The sequence below is a fragment of the Schistocerca nitens genome, chromosome 4, assembly GCF_023898315.1.
Source record: "Schistocerca nitens isolate TAMUIC-IGC-003100 chromosome 4, iqSchNite1.1, whole genome shotgun sequence".
Lineage (NCBI taxonomy): Eukaryota > Metazoa > Arthropoda > Insecta > Orthoptera > Acrididae > Schistocerca > Schistocerca nitens.
The window spans coordinates 432,793,015-432,808,835 of NC_064617.1; the positions used below are offsets into that span (position 1 = coordinate 432,793,015).

The 15,821-nt window shown below is 39.4% G+C and overlaps 1 non-coding gene across 1 annotated transcript; it reads right to left on the reverse strand.

Moving 5' to 3' along the window:
• Positions 1–14,888: 14,888 nt before the first annotated feature.
• On the reverse strand, positions 14,889–14,963 carry Trnad-guc (transfer RNA aspartic acid (anticodon GUC)). The gene has a single exon. It is a non-coding gene; the product is annotated as a tRNA-Asp (tRNA).
• Between the last annotated feature and the right edge of the window lie 858 nt (positions 14,964–15,821).

Here is a 15,821-nt window from a genome sequence, read left to right on the forward strand (position 1 = left end):
AGATACAGTAGAAGAAGAATGGACAGCTTTGAGGGATGAAATAGTGAAGGAAGCAGACGATCGTAGGTAAAAAGACAAGGGCTAGTAGAAATCCTTGGGTAACAGAAGAAATATTAAATTTAATTGATGAAAGGAGAAAACATAAAAATGCAGGAAATGAAGCAGGCAAAAAGGAATACAAACGTCTCAAAAATGAGATCGACAGGAAGTGCAAAATGGCTAAGCAGGGATGGCTAGAGAACAAATGAAAGGCTGTAGAGACTTATCTCACTAGGGGTAAGATAGATACTGCGTGCAGGAAAATTAAAGAGACCTTTGGAGAAAAGGGAACCACTTGTATTAATATCAAGAGCTCAGATGGAAACCTAGTTCTAAGCAAAGAAGGGAAAGCAGAAAGGTAGAAGGAGTATATAGAGGGTCTATACAAGGGCGATGTACTTGAGGACAATATTATGGAAATGGAAGAGGATGTAGATGAAGATGAAATGGGAGATATGATACTGCGTGAAGAGTTTGACAGAACACTTAAAGATCTAAGTCGAAACAAGGCTCCGGGTGTACATAACATCCCCTTAGAGCTACTGACAGCCTTGGGAGAGCCAACCCTGACAAAAATCTACCATCTGGTGAGGAAGATGTATGAGACAGGCGAAATACACTCAGACTTCAAGAAGAATATAATAATTCCAATCCCAAAGAAAGCAGGTGTTGACAGATGTGAAAATTACGGAACTATCAGTTTAACAAGTCACAGCTCCAAAATACTAACGCGGATTCTTTGCAGACGAATGGAAAAACTGGTAGAAGCCGACGTCGGGGAAGATCAGTTAGGATTCTGTAGAAATGTTGGAACATGTAAGGCAATACTAACCTTACGATTTATCTTAGGAGATAGGTTAAGGAAAGGCAAACTTAAGTTTCTAGCATTTGTAGACTTAGAGAAAGCTTTTGACAAAGTTGACTGTAATACTCTCTTTCAAATTCTGAAGGTGGCAGGGGTAAAGTACAGGGAACAAAAGGCTATTTACAATTTGTTCAGAAACCAGATGGCAGTTATAAGAGTCGAGGGGCATGAAAGGGAAGCAGTGGTTGGGAAGGGAGTGAGACAGGGTTGTAGCCTATCCCCGATATTATTCAATCTGTATATTGAGCAAGCAGTGAAGGAAACAAAATTTGGAGTAGGTATTAAAATCCATGGAGAACAAATAAAATCTTTGAGGTTCGCCGATGACTGTAATTCTGTCAGAGACAGCAAAGGACTTGGAAGAGCAATTGAACGGAATGGACAGTGTCATGAAAGGAGGGTATAAGATGAACATCAACAAAAGCAAAACGAGGATAATGGATTGTAGTCGTATTAAGTCGGGTGATGCTGAGGGAATTAGATTAGGAAATGAGACACTTAAAGCAGTAAAGGAGTTTTGCTATTTGGGGATCAAAATAACTGATGATGGTCGAAGTACAAAGGATGTAAAATGTAGACTGGCAATGACAAGGAAAGCATTTGTGAAGAAGAAGATTTTGTTAACTTCCATTTTAGATTTAAGTGTCAGGAAGTCGTTTCTGAAAGTATTTGTATGGAGTGTAGCCATGTATGGAACTGAAACATGACGATAAATAGTTTGTACAAGAAAAGTATAGAAGCTTTCGAAACAGAAGAATGATGAAGATTAAATGGGCAGATCACATAACTAATGAGGAGGTATTGAATAGATTTGGGGAGAAGAGAAATTTGTAGGACAACGTCACTAGAAGAAGGGATGTGTTGGTAGGACATGTTCTAAGGTATCAAGTTATCACCAATTTAGTTGGGTTGGGTTGGATTGATTGGAGGAAGAGACCAAACAGACCAATTTAGTATTGGAGGGCAGCGTGGAGGGTATAAATCGCAAAGGGAGACCTAGAGATAAATAGACTAAGCACATTCAGAAGGATGTAGGTTGCAGTAGATGAAGAAGGTTGCACTGGATAGAGTAGCATGGGGAGCCGCATCAAACCAGTCTCTGGACTGAAGACCACAACAACAACAAACTATAGACTAAACACGTATTATTTCTATATTTGTAAACTTGCCTTCATCGCTAAACAAGATAAATGATAAATCAGGTGTGCCCTGTCTTAACGTCCATGTAATAAGTTGATGTGATTTTTAAAGTCATTTCCATGCACCTTGCCTCACTATAGTTTCCTATGCTTTGTAAGTATGACAAATATATTTTGTGTATTCTTTTAAAATTAAGATCCACATTCTAAAATACTAAACGGATTGCTTGATGAAATTAGTGTACCTCACTATTCTGGTATTAATAAAGATAATCAGTATTTGCAGTTTCTTCCTGACTAATACATTCCTTTCTAAGTTTATACATATTTTTACTCTGTTTCGGAGCCAAATATCGCTTATAAGTTTTAAGTGGTATATGGTCATTAGTTTCTCCCCTATATCATATAATAATACTTAGTTTATTTTTATTGTGTTAGTGATTTTTCAGGCTATTTCAGACCAAGGGCAGCTGAATGAATCAAGTTTCAGTTTGGACTGGCACGTTTCGCCTTGCTTTACTGAAACTTCTTCAGTGGCTGGAAATATGTGTTCATACATAATTAAATGTAGCACAGTTACTTTGTATACAGTGCTGTTGTAGCTTATAAATGCAATATGTAAAGTTTGTTCTTATATACACGATAAACATTATTACAATATATACCTTATAAATGCTACATCTAAGTGCAAATAGATATTTATTTCAGGCCACAGAAAATTCCTCTACACAGTAAGGCGACATGCGCATGTAAAAGCAGACACACTATACACCCAGTTATACGCTGATGTATATAGCCTATACTCAATTAACATAACACTACTAGCAATTAGGTTCTACAAATCAACAACATCAAAGTTACATCTTTAATTTTTACTTGTATTTCGTCCTTATCAGTTACATTCCCTACTTGCTTTTGTAAGACGATTAGAAGTAGGTATATATTATGTAACGGTGTATCTACAATTATGGAGTGTGTATTCTGATCTATTTAAACTGCTTCATATGTGACAAGAAAATTAGAGTTTTGCAATGTATATATGAAAAAAGCAAAGGATGTGTTAAAATGATAAATTATTACAATATGTCTATGTTCATAAAAAGAGAATTTTTATTGAAATCTGGTTCATGCTTAGGGAACTTGTATTTTTAACACGTAAAATCTGTAAGAAAGTCCCCCCACAACAGAAGTGGAATGGCGAGATGTGAAATGTGGTTTTGGTGGTCGAAATGAGCGGCTATTTTGTGTGAACGGTATGCAGTATGTTGCTAGCCGGCTAGCCGTAGCACAGTATACTTTGACAGTGCTAAGAGAGGCCATTGGAAGCTGCTTTACAAAGGATTTGCTGTGGATGTGGATCTGGCTATTATTTGATATTCTTGGTATAAAGGAATGGCTCTAATATGTTGAAAATCCGACGCCAAGAAGAGATTTTATGGAGCATTCGGACATCAATAGCCGTGAATACAGTTAGCCGCCATGTCGCTGCTACCAATCTTCGCCCCTGCTTCACTAACTTCATACTGTCAGTAATTTATATGGGAATGGACTAGTTAATTTGTGTGTGGTTTTAATAATAACCACAACATTATAAATCCGTTTCCAGAACCATATTTTCGGTCCTGATCACGAACCTATGAAGGGACCTCACTTCAGTGCTACTAAAACCTAGTATCCTGATTTACATGAACAATTCTTGCCTTCAGATGTTTAAAAGTGATTTTTGTCTAGTATAAAAGGAGTAGTAAAAGTTAAAGTTAAAACCACAATATTGAAGTTGGACAGACTTTTACTAAAGTATTCTTAGTTTACTACAGAATATAGTTTTGTAGGATTACAGTGCAAGAGTGTGTAAATATTATTGTCTAGAATACCTGTTTCACAGATGATGAAAAGGCAAGTAAGTTAAGCTCATTTTGAAAATAGTGGTTTTTGATTTCTATCATGAATAGTTCCTTTTTTGAAGTTAATTAAGCCCAGTGTTGTATTTTATTATATAGCAAAGTAAATTATAAACTACTTCAAGTGAAGTGAATGATTAGCTTTTTGAATTGGTCTTTTATACTGTAATAATCGGAGAGCATTGACCTGTGAAACTAAACTACTTTATGGGTCCCCTTCATATCCTCCACCTATTAGAAAGAAAATTGAACTATTACTGTTGCTAAGGAAAACTGATATATGTAGAGGAGTTCAAACAGTGTCTTTATGATATTATTCATCTTCAGTTGTTTTTTTTTTGTTCATGTCAGTTAAGATAAAAGCCCGTCATGTCCAAATTTAGTTCTGAACTTCATGCAGTAACATTTCAGTATCTGATTAAGTAATGATCTTGAGTGTGGCTGTCATTAGTATGAGTTTGGTGCAAATTTGCTTCCTAAAATTCACTGGTGTGTGCGTTATTGGTAAATGCTGCTACACACAGTTCAGAGTGCACTGTGTCAGTACGTATCCTGTGTGCTATTCAAAGGGAAATATCAACGAAAGTAATTTCAATAACCAATATTCAAGTTTCTTAAATATGTATTTCGAAATTAATGTGCCTGATTTGGCTGGCGACCGTTCATTTTTTTCATTCACTTACGATTTTACCATTTTCATTAACTGACAATGTTTAAGTCCGTTTAGTTTTTCTGTTAATTTCACCATATTCAAAATTATGGTCCGATTCCTTTGTCCATTAGACACACGCGTGGTAAAAATTCGAAATCCTCTCAGAGGGTAACATTAGCGTGTTTCACGTTAGAGCGATAAACGTTAGTGTTATACTTTCTTCAGGAAGGGATACATTTCAGGGTGATAACTTACAGCTAAGTAACTATTTTTAGAACTCTCACAAGTTTAGCGATAAAAATAAATAAACGGATGAAGGCTTGTGAAGCCAATGGCCAATTGCAATGAAAATAAATTCGTCTAACAATGCAGTAATGAATTTATTATAGTAAGGAAGGGTACCATAGTATAAAAGTAACTCTGAAATCGATTGCAATGCAATATATTTCTAAGAAAATATTATATTCATATTTACTCGTCTTATAAACAGGGGGTTAGCCGTTAATTTTCCATCATTTCTGTGTCGATAGCTACACTAACAAGTAAATCAGACACAGTGGAAACGACGTGGTTCTATGCGACACATGACTTACATTTGGGTACCCGTATTAGGCATACTCTGAGGATGGAGCTCACTGGCCGTGTGGAACACTTCGCCGTTCGCAGGCAGCCAGGACCGTCTCCGAAGCTCGTGCTGCGACGTCACTGCACGTGTAGACGGGCTTTGCTGGCTGTCTGCTCTACAGGCGTAGATGAACTACTGACGTCCTTTCCGATAAGACCATGAGTTTAATTTGAAATAGAAAAACAATGTCAGATGACCATGGTGATGACGGGCACTACTGAGTCATCGGAGTGGCACCGTTTCCACCACTATCTAGAAACACAACGCTCAGATTCCCTAGCCGTCATCAAACAGGTAATTTATGGAACTATGATCAGGTGAGCTTACGTTGTTGAATATTTAAGCATTTTTCTCTGATTCTTGCAGCTGGTTTACATTTATGTATCTCGTAGATACCTGAATTTCAATTTTAGAAGCGAATGTTGTTGGTGTGTGATATGAAACCTAAATTTGTTCACTGTCCGTAATTTGCTTAAACTTATTAGTTTTCAATGATGTACTAATGGTAATCTTACCGAAAATGTTAGTTTGCCTGAGAGAATAAGATACTGAGAAGCTCTGTCGCTCTCAGCTAAATGTCCGAAGAGGTGATGATGTGCAGAAACTGAATACTTTGAAATCAGGACATCGGGTGGTTGCTGCGATTTCGTGCTTTGCTTCATGTCAATGCTGCTAGAGGAAGGGAACGACAGGCGTGACAACTAACAGAATTGCAATAATTCGACTGGTGACAGTGAGAGATATCTCGTGCTGTCGTTCTTACACCATCACTCTCCAACTTTGGGACTGGTCTTTGCAGCTACGGAGTTACTCTGTTCTACTAATAATTCTTTCGTTTAATTATTTACTAGAAGTGATGAATGTTTCTTTTTAAACTTTTTAATGACTAATAGCAGTAAAACTGTTGTACGTATGCTGGAAGAGTGATATAATATTCCCCTAAGAAATCTTTACTTATTTTTCATAGCTTAAACCTATTATCCGTCCCAGATACGTAACATCCTTAGTAATTTTGCTGATATATGAAATGGTCAAGACATTTGCTTAATGTAATACAATACCCTACAATGATGTCTGCTGCCGCACTAATTTTCGTGGTGATCACCGGTTTCGTTTGTAAGTAGGCTGTTTAGGTTTTTTTATTGGTAACTCCACCTCTGTATAAAAATCACTGGCTGTGCCGTGTGCAGTCTGTGGCTGCTTTGCATTGTTGTAATACTCAACCATTGTAGTGTTAGGCAGCTGGCTGTGAACAGCGCGTAGCGTTGGGCAGTTGGAGGTGAGCCGGCAGCAGTGGTGGATGTGGGGAGAGAGATGGCGGAGCTTTGTAATTTGTCATGAACTGCTACATTTATAAATGATGATATAAAGGTAAATACATTGTTTGTTCTCTATTAATATCTTTCATTTGCTAACTATCCCTATCAGTAGTTAGTGCCTTCCATAGTTTGAATCTTTTATTTAGCTGGCAGTAGTGGCGCTCGCTGTATTGCAGTAGCTTGAGCAGCGAAGATTTTTGTGAGGTAAGTGATTTGTGAAAGGTATAGTTTAATGTTAGTCAGGGCCATTCTTTTGTAGGGAATTTTGAAAGTCAGATTGCGTTGCGCTATAAATATTGTGTGTCAGGTTAAGCACAGTCGTGTAAAATTGTTAAAAGGGGACGTTTCACGTTCAATACAGAAACTTTTCACATCAGTCACAGCTGCAGATTGACCCGTCAGTTTCAAATGCTGAGATAATCAGACGCCATCTGCAGCACTTGGATCTGGCTGGTCAAACTGCAACTGGGACTGATTCTGTACTGAAAGAATCCGGTAACAGTAGTATGTCAACGAGACTTCTAGACTAGGGAAAGCGTAGATTGTGTACATATGCATTCATGCTAGTCAACGTCCCCAAAACAGCGCACACTGACCAGGGTGAGGAGGGTGGCGAAGGGGAGGGAAAGGAGAGCTGATGGGATTCATGTCAGCACATACACACACATACACACACATACACACACACACACGCACACACAAACACGCAGCAGTATATAACGGAGGTGTGCCTAACTGCTTTCGAGGACGCATCATCTCACAGTCGTTCATTGCAATAATAATAATAATAATTAATAATAACAATAATAATGATGATGATGCAGTGATACGTCTTTCCAGTAAAAAGGGATTGGTATTCAAGGGCTCGTACTGTTAGCCAATCAACAGATTGTAGTAATACTTAAAAGTGTAGTTTTTGTGAAAACATACACCTTTTTAAATGGAGCAATGCTTATTGACATTAACTAAAAGCAGAGTAAATTAGAATGTCAGTGGTGTTTGTTGCAGGATTCTAAAGCGAATAATTTACGAGGTATTGTATTCTGAAAAGATTCCACTCTAGCACTTGTACAATACCTGCAATAGCACAGGGACTAAAGAATAATACAAGTGCATACACTAGTTATTTGGATTCTGAGCAGTAACGAGACAATCGACTATCACAGGTTATGTTCAAAATGCCCACTAGCAGTGGCAATACACGCTCCTGTCTGGTACGGAACGGCAGCCAGATGTCGGTAGAGATGTCCGAGCAGGCTGCAGTAATACGTCGTTGCATATCATTGGGTTTAGTTGGTATGTCCTGTAGACAGCGTCTTTCAGCTTTCCCTACAGAAAAAAGGTCCACGGGCGTAAGATCCGGGGAATGAGTTGGTCAAGGTACATGTCCACACCGTCCAATTCAAGGACTTGGAAGCAATTCTTGAAGACATGTTGTAGTTCTTCGTGCATAAGGACTGGACAGCTATCGTGTTTGTACCGCAGGGTCCTCCTAGTCTGCAGGGGAACTTCTTCTAGCATCCGTGGAAGATGGTTTATTAGGAATCTGCAATGCTTGTGCTTGTTCACTGTTCCGTCTATGAAGAACGGTCCTATGAGCTGACGGTTCACTATCCCACACCACTCGTTTACACTCTATTGACGCTGACGAAGCCTACGGGGATTGTCAACAGACCAATAGCACATGTTTTGGCGGTTTATCTGACCATGATTGGTAACTGTGGCTTTGTCACTAAACAAGATACATCTGGAATTTCCTTTCTTAATGCCCATGCACAAAAATTAACACGATTCTCATTAATCGTTTACACACAGCTCTTGATGGAGCGAGATATGAATGGATGGAACCTATGCCGATGGAGAATGTGTAGGATACTTGCCACATTCGTGTCAATTCCTCGTGCGACTGCGTTGGTATGAACGTGTGGATCAACTGCAACAGCAGCAGGAATATTAATTTCCCCCTCTCCTGTCGTCGCCCGTTTCCTCCTGTTACGTTGACTGGGTACTACACTACCACTTTCAACTAACTAGTTGAAGAAATGGTTCAAATGGCTCTGAGCACTATGGGACTTAACATCTCTGGTCATCAGTCCCCTAGAACTTAGAACTACTTAAACCTAACTAACCTAAGGACATCACACACATCCATGCCCGAGGCAGGATTCGAACCTGCGACCGTAGCAGTCGCGCGGTTCCGGACTGAGCGCCTAGAACCGCTAGACCACCGCGGCCGGCACTAGTTGAAGAGGTTGATACATAAGTGCCGACATGATTGACGTCTATTGGGATATCTTGCAACGTACACCATACAAGAACGAACTGCATTCTTCCTACAGTCTCCATACACCACGAGCATGTTGGCTTTTTCTGCGTTGATAAATTCAATCGTCCATTCACGACATACCGCCAGGACTGTCACACACTAACTGTCTAACATGTAGCAAGGCAGTCAAAGAATACACAAGCAGACTGTAAGGAACACCACTTGTTCCATTTAAAAAGTGCCTTCCGTTAAGTTTTATTACAGTCTGTTGATTGGCTAACAGTACGAGCCCCTAACAACCAATTCATCCTGTGAAAATCGCACATCAATAGCAGTTTCCATTTGTGCAATATTTGCGGTGCAACTTCTTGGTGATTCAACAAATATAATAGAAAAATGTAAATGGCGTTGTTTTCTAATACTGCATTTTACTCAACTTTCATTAGTTTCGATTCTGGGTCTAGATGAGGTTCTGTTCCACAGGCAGCTCAGAAATCGAATATGAAATCAGTGACGTTTTCTACAAGTTCCTTAGCAATAATGCTCCCCACCAATCATAATTTCGATTGCATTGTGATCTGGCTGATATAGCTAACCATTCTACTACCGTTAATTCCGAATTTAGGACGAGCTCAGGAAATCATACAATGCAGGCTTACACTGCCAGTCTTCGCTTCATTTACAATTTCTGAGCTGAGAGACCATGGCCTTATGAAAAACTGTTCTCTAACGTTCCGTCTCCGACTGCTTAGACACCTTTGGCGGTAAAACGGCAACTTAGTCAAAGACTCGAGGGTGAACCGAATTTATGGAACTCCATGAAGGGCAGCGCCATACGACACGTGATGTCGACTATGTGGTTATCTATGGCTGTCGCAATCGTAGTCGAATAAAAGTAATCAAACGTCTTTCTATTAGAGCGAAGTCAACATCCATATTTTATCTAACATAGCACCTTCTTTTAACTTGAAATAATTGTGGTGTTTGCAAGTCTCAATGGCCTCTCTGTAATAACGCATTAATAGTGGTGTTTGTAAGTCTCAATGGCCCCTCTGTAATAACGCTTTGTATTTACTAAAACGCTCGTCTCACTAATTTTTATTTTGTAATTGCCCTCTCTTAAAACATGTTTTGTTACGGCCGATTTGCCCTTATGTCTAAAATGGCAGTTCCATTTGTGATCACTCTCCTTTTCGTGGATCCAGTGTAGGCCTGCCCACACCTACAATGAATTTTATACACCACAGATTTTGTTAAGGGCTGCCATACATTTTTGACCGTAGTACGGAGAGAGACCATGGCCTTATGAAAAACTATTCCCTAACGTTCCGTCTCCGACTACGGAGACACCTTTGGCGGTAAAAAGGCAACTTCGTCAAAGACTCGAGGGTGAACCGAATTTATAGAACTCCATGAAGGGCAGCACCATACGACACGTGATGTCGACTATTAGTGCTACAGGGTTTCCCGGTCACGAGGTGTCCAGATATCTTGCTTCATTGTTGCAGCTGTGTAATGGTCGCATTGACAGCGATATTAAAACTCAGCGCTTTTTGTTGAACAACTAGGAGAGGAACGTGGATTCGATTAATATTCTTATCAACTTTGATACTGTGTCGTTATTTACGGTGAGTCCTGTGAACGAAACTATTTCACAGACAGCAGATACTGTTGCGGTCAATATATCAGCTTTATTCAGATACTGTCTCACTACAACCTATTTCCAGTAAAACAATGAATTTTATGAGAAAATTGACAGGGTGGCCATGGGCAGCCCTCTTAATGCAGCCGCTGCCAATTCGTTGTCGAGGTTTTTGAACAACGAGCACTGTAGACAAAGGACAAGCGTCCAAACAAGTGGACGGGACTTTGCATCCTAAGGTGTACAGGACAGCTACTTATACTGACAGATAGTGTACAGGATAATTAAATTTGCCAAATGTTTCTTTTTATTTTTTACAAAATGACTTAATCACTTACCGTTGGCTTTCAAGAAAAATGAGTACTCCCGTTAGGAAGTGGATCGAGCACTTAATCCAAGAAGAGAGAAAGCCAAAACCTACGAGGAACAACGACCACCAAACGGGACTGTTCCCTTATCGTTTGTTATCTAGGTTACAGGCCGCATTGAGAAATGTTGGCCAAATATGTGGTTGATGCTCTCTTTAGACCCGCTGAGAAAACAAAAGAATGCTTAGGAAATGCGAAAGATGAACGGTATCTACTAGCAACACCTGAAGCTTGAGAAGTATCCTGCAACGAATGTTTTAAGAAATACCAATCAGCTGATAAAATGTCATGTTTCTCTTCGGACGATAAGATACAACTCTGCAGGACGGATGTTTACCAACCCAGGCTGTATGGATTACAAAAAGTACAAAGCACATGTTTCTTTGAGACATGTTGTGAATGCTATATTGTCTAACCTGCGAGATGACCAGATATACGATACAGTATAGTCTCAGTGCTGCAACCGAACTTTTGTACTACCTCTAGTTATTTTAAAACTCGGCGCATTTAAGAGTAACTAACGGAGAAAAACGTGGACCACGACTGCTATTGTTATCAGCTTTGATATTGTTTCCTTATTTACGATGATTCCTGTGAACCAAGCTGTTTCATATATACCGGAAGTTTTTCCGACCGATACAGTAGTTTTATTTAACAATGTCTCATTAAAATGTATTTCCAAGTACAATGATGAATTTTATAAGCAAATTGACGGGGTGGCCACGGGCAGCCCTCTTAGTCCAGCTATTGCCAACCTAGTTATCGAGATATTCGAACAGTGGTTTCAGCAGACAGCCAACGAAGGACATTCTAGTTCGTTCGGCTGTATGGATAATAGCTTAGTAATATGGATACACGACAAAGATGAGTTGGAATTATTGGTACACTTCAGTAGTATCAACAAGAAAGTAAATTTAATAGGAGAAAGAGAGCAATGTGCAACTTCATTTTCAAGATGTGTCCGTAATTGTACGAGTGGACAGACTTTCAGCCATAAGGTGTACAGCAAAGCTACACGCACTGATCGGTATCCCCATAAGGATTACAACAGTCACCAAAGACGAAAAATGGGCGTCATTAAAACATAAGTAGACAGGGCTAATAAAATTGGTGAGCCAGTTTATTTATAAGTTGCGCTTAATCACCAACGATCGGCTTTCGAGAAAAATGAGTGCTTCGTCCAAGAAGAGAGAAAGCCAGCACTAACGAGAAACAACGACCGCTGGCTTGGAAAGTTTTTCTCACGTTAGTTAACAAGGTTGCAGATCGTATTTGGAAAGTGCTGGGCAAGCATGGTGTTGAATCTAACTGTAGCCCTCCGAGATTATAAAAGAATGCTTCAAAACTACAAAATATTTACGAGATTCACTAACAACTCCTGGGATGTATAAAATTCTTTGTAGCTGTGGACAAGTATACATTGCAACCACGAAGAGACTTGTTAACAGCCCTTTTGGCCGAACACATCAGCAACTGCCACCTGGTAATACAAACAAATCGGCCCTAGCAATACTTATTTACCGAGGTGGATCTAACGAAGTAAAGTTCACTGGGACGAACGTTTTGGCAAAGAAACGCGCATATAGAGAGGCCATAAATATTTATCAACACCATTATAATTTCAACAGAAGAGAAGCAAGTGTTAAGTTAGATAAAATAATCGAGAATGATGGTACGAGGCTTACGTTACTTAATCAGATAACAGGCAAGATACAAGGAATTGTGATGCCCTTTACCCAGTTCTGTAAGTTCAGAGCCCCCTAGAAACCTTGATGCAGCTGTTGTTTACATCCAAAGATACATCCCGTAGTCGGAGACGATACTTTATACGAGAGTGGTTTGAAAAGTACTCGGAATCACCACGAGAGGTCAACGATAGCGCAACCAATTGTTCACGTGATATTCATTGGACTGTTGCCTGTAAACGCGAGCCACGTCAGTGCCCTTGGAAGAGAACTGTGGCGGTGACGTGGCTCTGTTGTTGTTCCCGCGTAGTAATTTGCGAAGATGGAAAAAATCGAGAGTCGAGCAGTGATTAAGTACTTCGTAAAGAAAGATATGAAAGCAAAGGACATTCATGCCGATTTCCAGAATACACTGGGGGACTCTGCTCCTTCATATTCTACTGTTGCCAAGTGGACAAATGAATTTAAATTTGTTCAGGCGAACTTAGATGATGATCCGCTCAGTGGGCTGTCAAGATGTGTCACTACTCCAGAAACCATTGCAAAAGTGCACAAAACGGTCATGGAGGATCACCTATTGAACGTGTATGAAATTGCTCAAGCTTGCTAGATGTCATCTGAAAGGGTGTATCACATTTTAACTGAAGAATTAGAAGTGAAAAAATTATCTGCAAGATGGGTGCCGCGACTCTTGACTTTGGATCAAAAACGCATGAGAGTAGACATATCAGAACAATGTCTGGCCCGTTTTAGGAGAAAAGAATAAGATTTTTTTGCGCCGGTTTGTGACCACAGATGAAACGTAGGTGCACTATTATATCCCAGAGAAAAAATAACAGTCAAAGTAGTGGAAACATGCTGATTCTCCGCCACCAAAGAAAGCAAAGACAATTCCTTCGGCAGGAAAGGTCATGGCATCAGTCTTCTGGTATGTGAAGGGGATTTCGTTTGTAGATTATCTTCCCACTGGGAAAACAATTACTGGAGAATTCTATGATAACCTCCTGGACAAACTGCAAAAAAAGATACACGAAAAAGGGCCAGGTTTAGCAAGGAAGAAAGTCATCTTCTATCAAGACAATGCGCGCCCGCACACATGTGCCGTCACCGTTACAAAATTACACGAACTAAGGTATGAATTGTTTTCACACCCGCCTTATTCACCTGATATGGCTCCTGCAGACTTCCGTCTCTTCCCAAAATCGAAAATTTTTCTTGGTGGACGAAGATTCACTTCAAACGGAGAACTAATAGCCGGAGTTGAGAACTATTTTGCAAACCTGGAGGAAACTCATTTTCGAGACGGGATCAAGGCACTGGAACATCGTTGGATCAAGTGCATTAATCTACAAGGAGACTACACTGTAAAATAAAATGAAGTTTCAGTGATGTAAGTACTTTTTTTTTCTATCCCGTTCCGACAACTTTTCAAACCATCGTCGTAAAATAGTTTTATATGTCGACTACGGCCTCAAAGACAGGAAATTTTAACTGAAATGAGGTAAATGTTCCACTGGTTGGTATAGAAATTGAGCTTACATTCCCTGAATCGCCTTAGAAGTTTTTCAGGAAAGAAATACTCGCCAACCGCAACATTAAATGTGATTGTATTCTGACTGATATAGCTGTTTAGTCTGCTTTCGTTAGTTTCGATTTTAGTACTAATTCAGGATGTATTCCACTGGTGCTATAGAAATCGTATTGTCATCAGCTGTTTTTTTTCTTTATTTGTTTGAAAGGAACTTTTCTCAGTAATGGTTCCTCTTCCCAGTCACCATTTAAGAGAAGATGATATGAATCATGTTCTGCACCAGGACTTCATAGTAATTGTTTTCTGGTAAGTAAGCATTGTTATTCCCCTTATTGTTGCTTTTGATTCTGGGGCTTGTAAAGATGAAAATTAGACTAGGAGCAGCTTCTAGAGGATATTATTCTTTTACATTATTAGATTTTCTGTTTTCAATATACCTGTTGTGAGCACTGTGTAATGAAACTTGTAGGCGTCGTCAACATGTAGTTACATAAGGCTCTAGTTGACTTAATCTCGTATTTTAAATTCTTGTGTGAAAAAAGGTTTGAAGCTAGAGCAATTTCCACAGCTATATCAATAACTCTTTTTCGTTGCTAAAAATGTATATTTGAAGGTGATTCTTAGGTATTAGTGAGCGAAATGTACAACGGTTTGTTTATTTTCTATATACAACAGTTTTACGGTACTGAGCTGCTACATTCTAAGTGATGTGATGGCGTGTGACGAGGGCCTCCCGTACGGTAGACCGCTCGCCTGGTGCAAGACTTTCGACTTGACACCACTTCGGCGACTTGCGCGTCGATGAGGATGAAATGATTATGATTTCACAATACCCAGTCCCTGAGCGGAGAAAATCTCCGACCCAGCCAGGAATCGAACCCGGGCCCTTAGGATTGACAGTCTGACGCTCTGACCACTCAGCTACCGGGGGCGGACACATTCTAAATAAAACACATTGAACTTTGACGATGTTGGATGTCGTGGGGCGATGTGTTATTGAGAATAATGTTGAAGGAACAATCGAAAAAACAATTATCTTCATGTAACTATTTTTCTTATTTCTTTTTCAAAAACAAGAAAAAAGAGAAGAAAAGATGTTGTAGGAATCGGGGTCTCCACTACCACAATTTTAGATGGCATTGTGTTCTAGTTAATAGAGGTTTCAATTGTGTTTTAATTGGTTCACATTTTAGAGCTGCTTGAGATTATGTTCATTTTGGAGTACAGAAATCAGGCTTTTCACCAAATGTTTTCCAGATGCGAGAATTTGAGGTAGTTACAGCGTATATTAAGTTGCCCGCGTCTGCCTAACATACTTTACAATTTTTGCCTCATATTTCTTCAAAATATCTGCTCACTAGCTCTGTCCTCTTGACAATGGCTGTTATAGTGCCCATTTCATCACTGACTGAGATATCTTTATTGTCTTGTACCACTAATGCCGATTTATAGTGCTTTGAAATGAAAATTGCATATAGTTTGTATTGAATTGTATTCCAAAAAGTCGTTATATCCATACCATTTAATAAGCAGTCTCAGTAATCATCAGTTCTTAATTCCTGGCCGGATAAGAGTTTCACATCTTCGTTCTGAACGTTTAACATTGTGTTTCATATTCTAAGGCGTACATTTATGATCTCAGTCCTAAGAGTTCTGTAATAATGTCATTTCCCATCCACGATAAATCAGCAATGACTAAACCCACTTTCTGGATAACCCAAAGTGTCAAACCACCTATTCAAATCACTTTTAATAACATTATAGTAGTTTCAAGTAGTTTTATGCCATC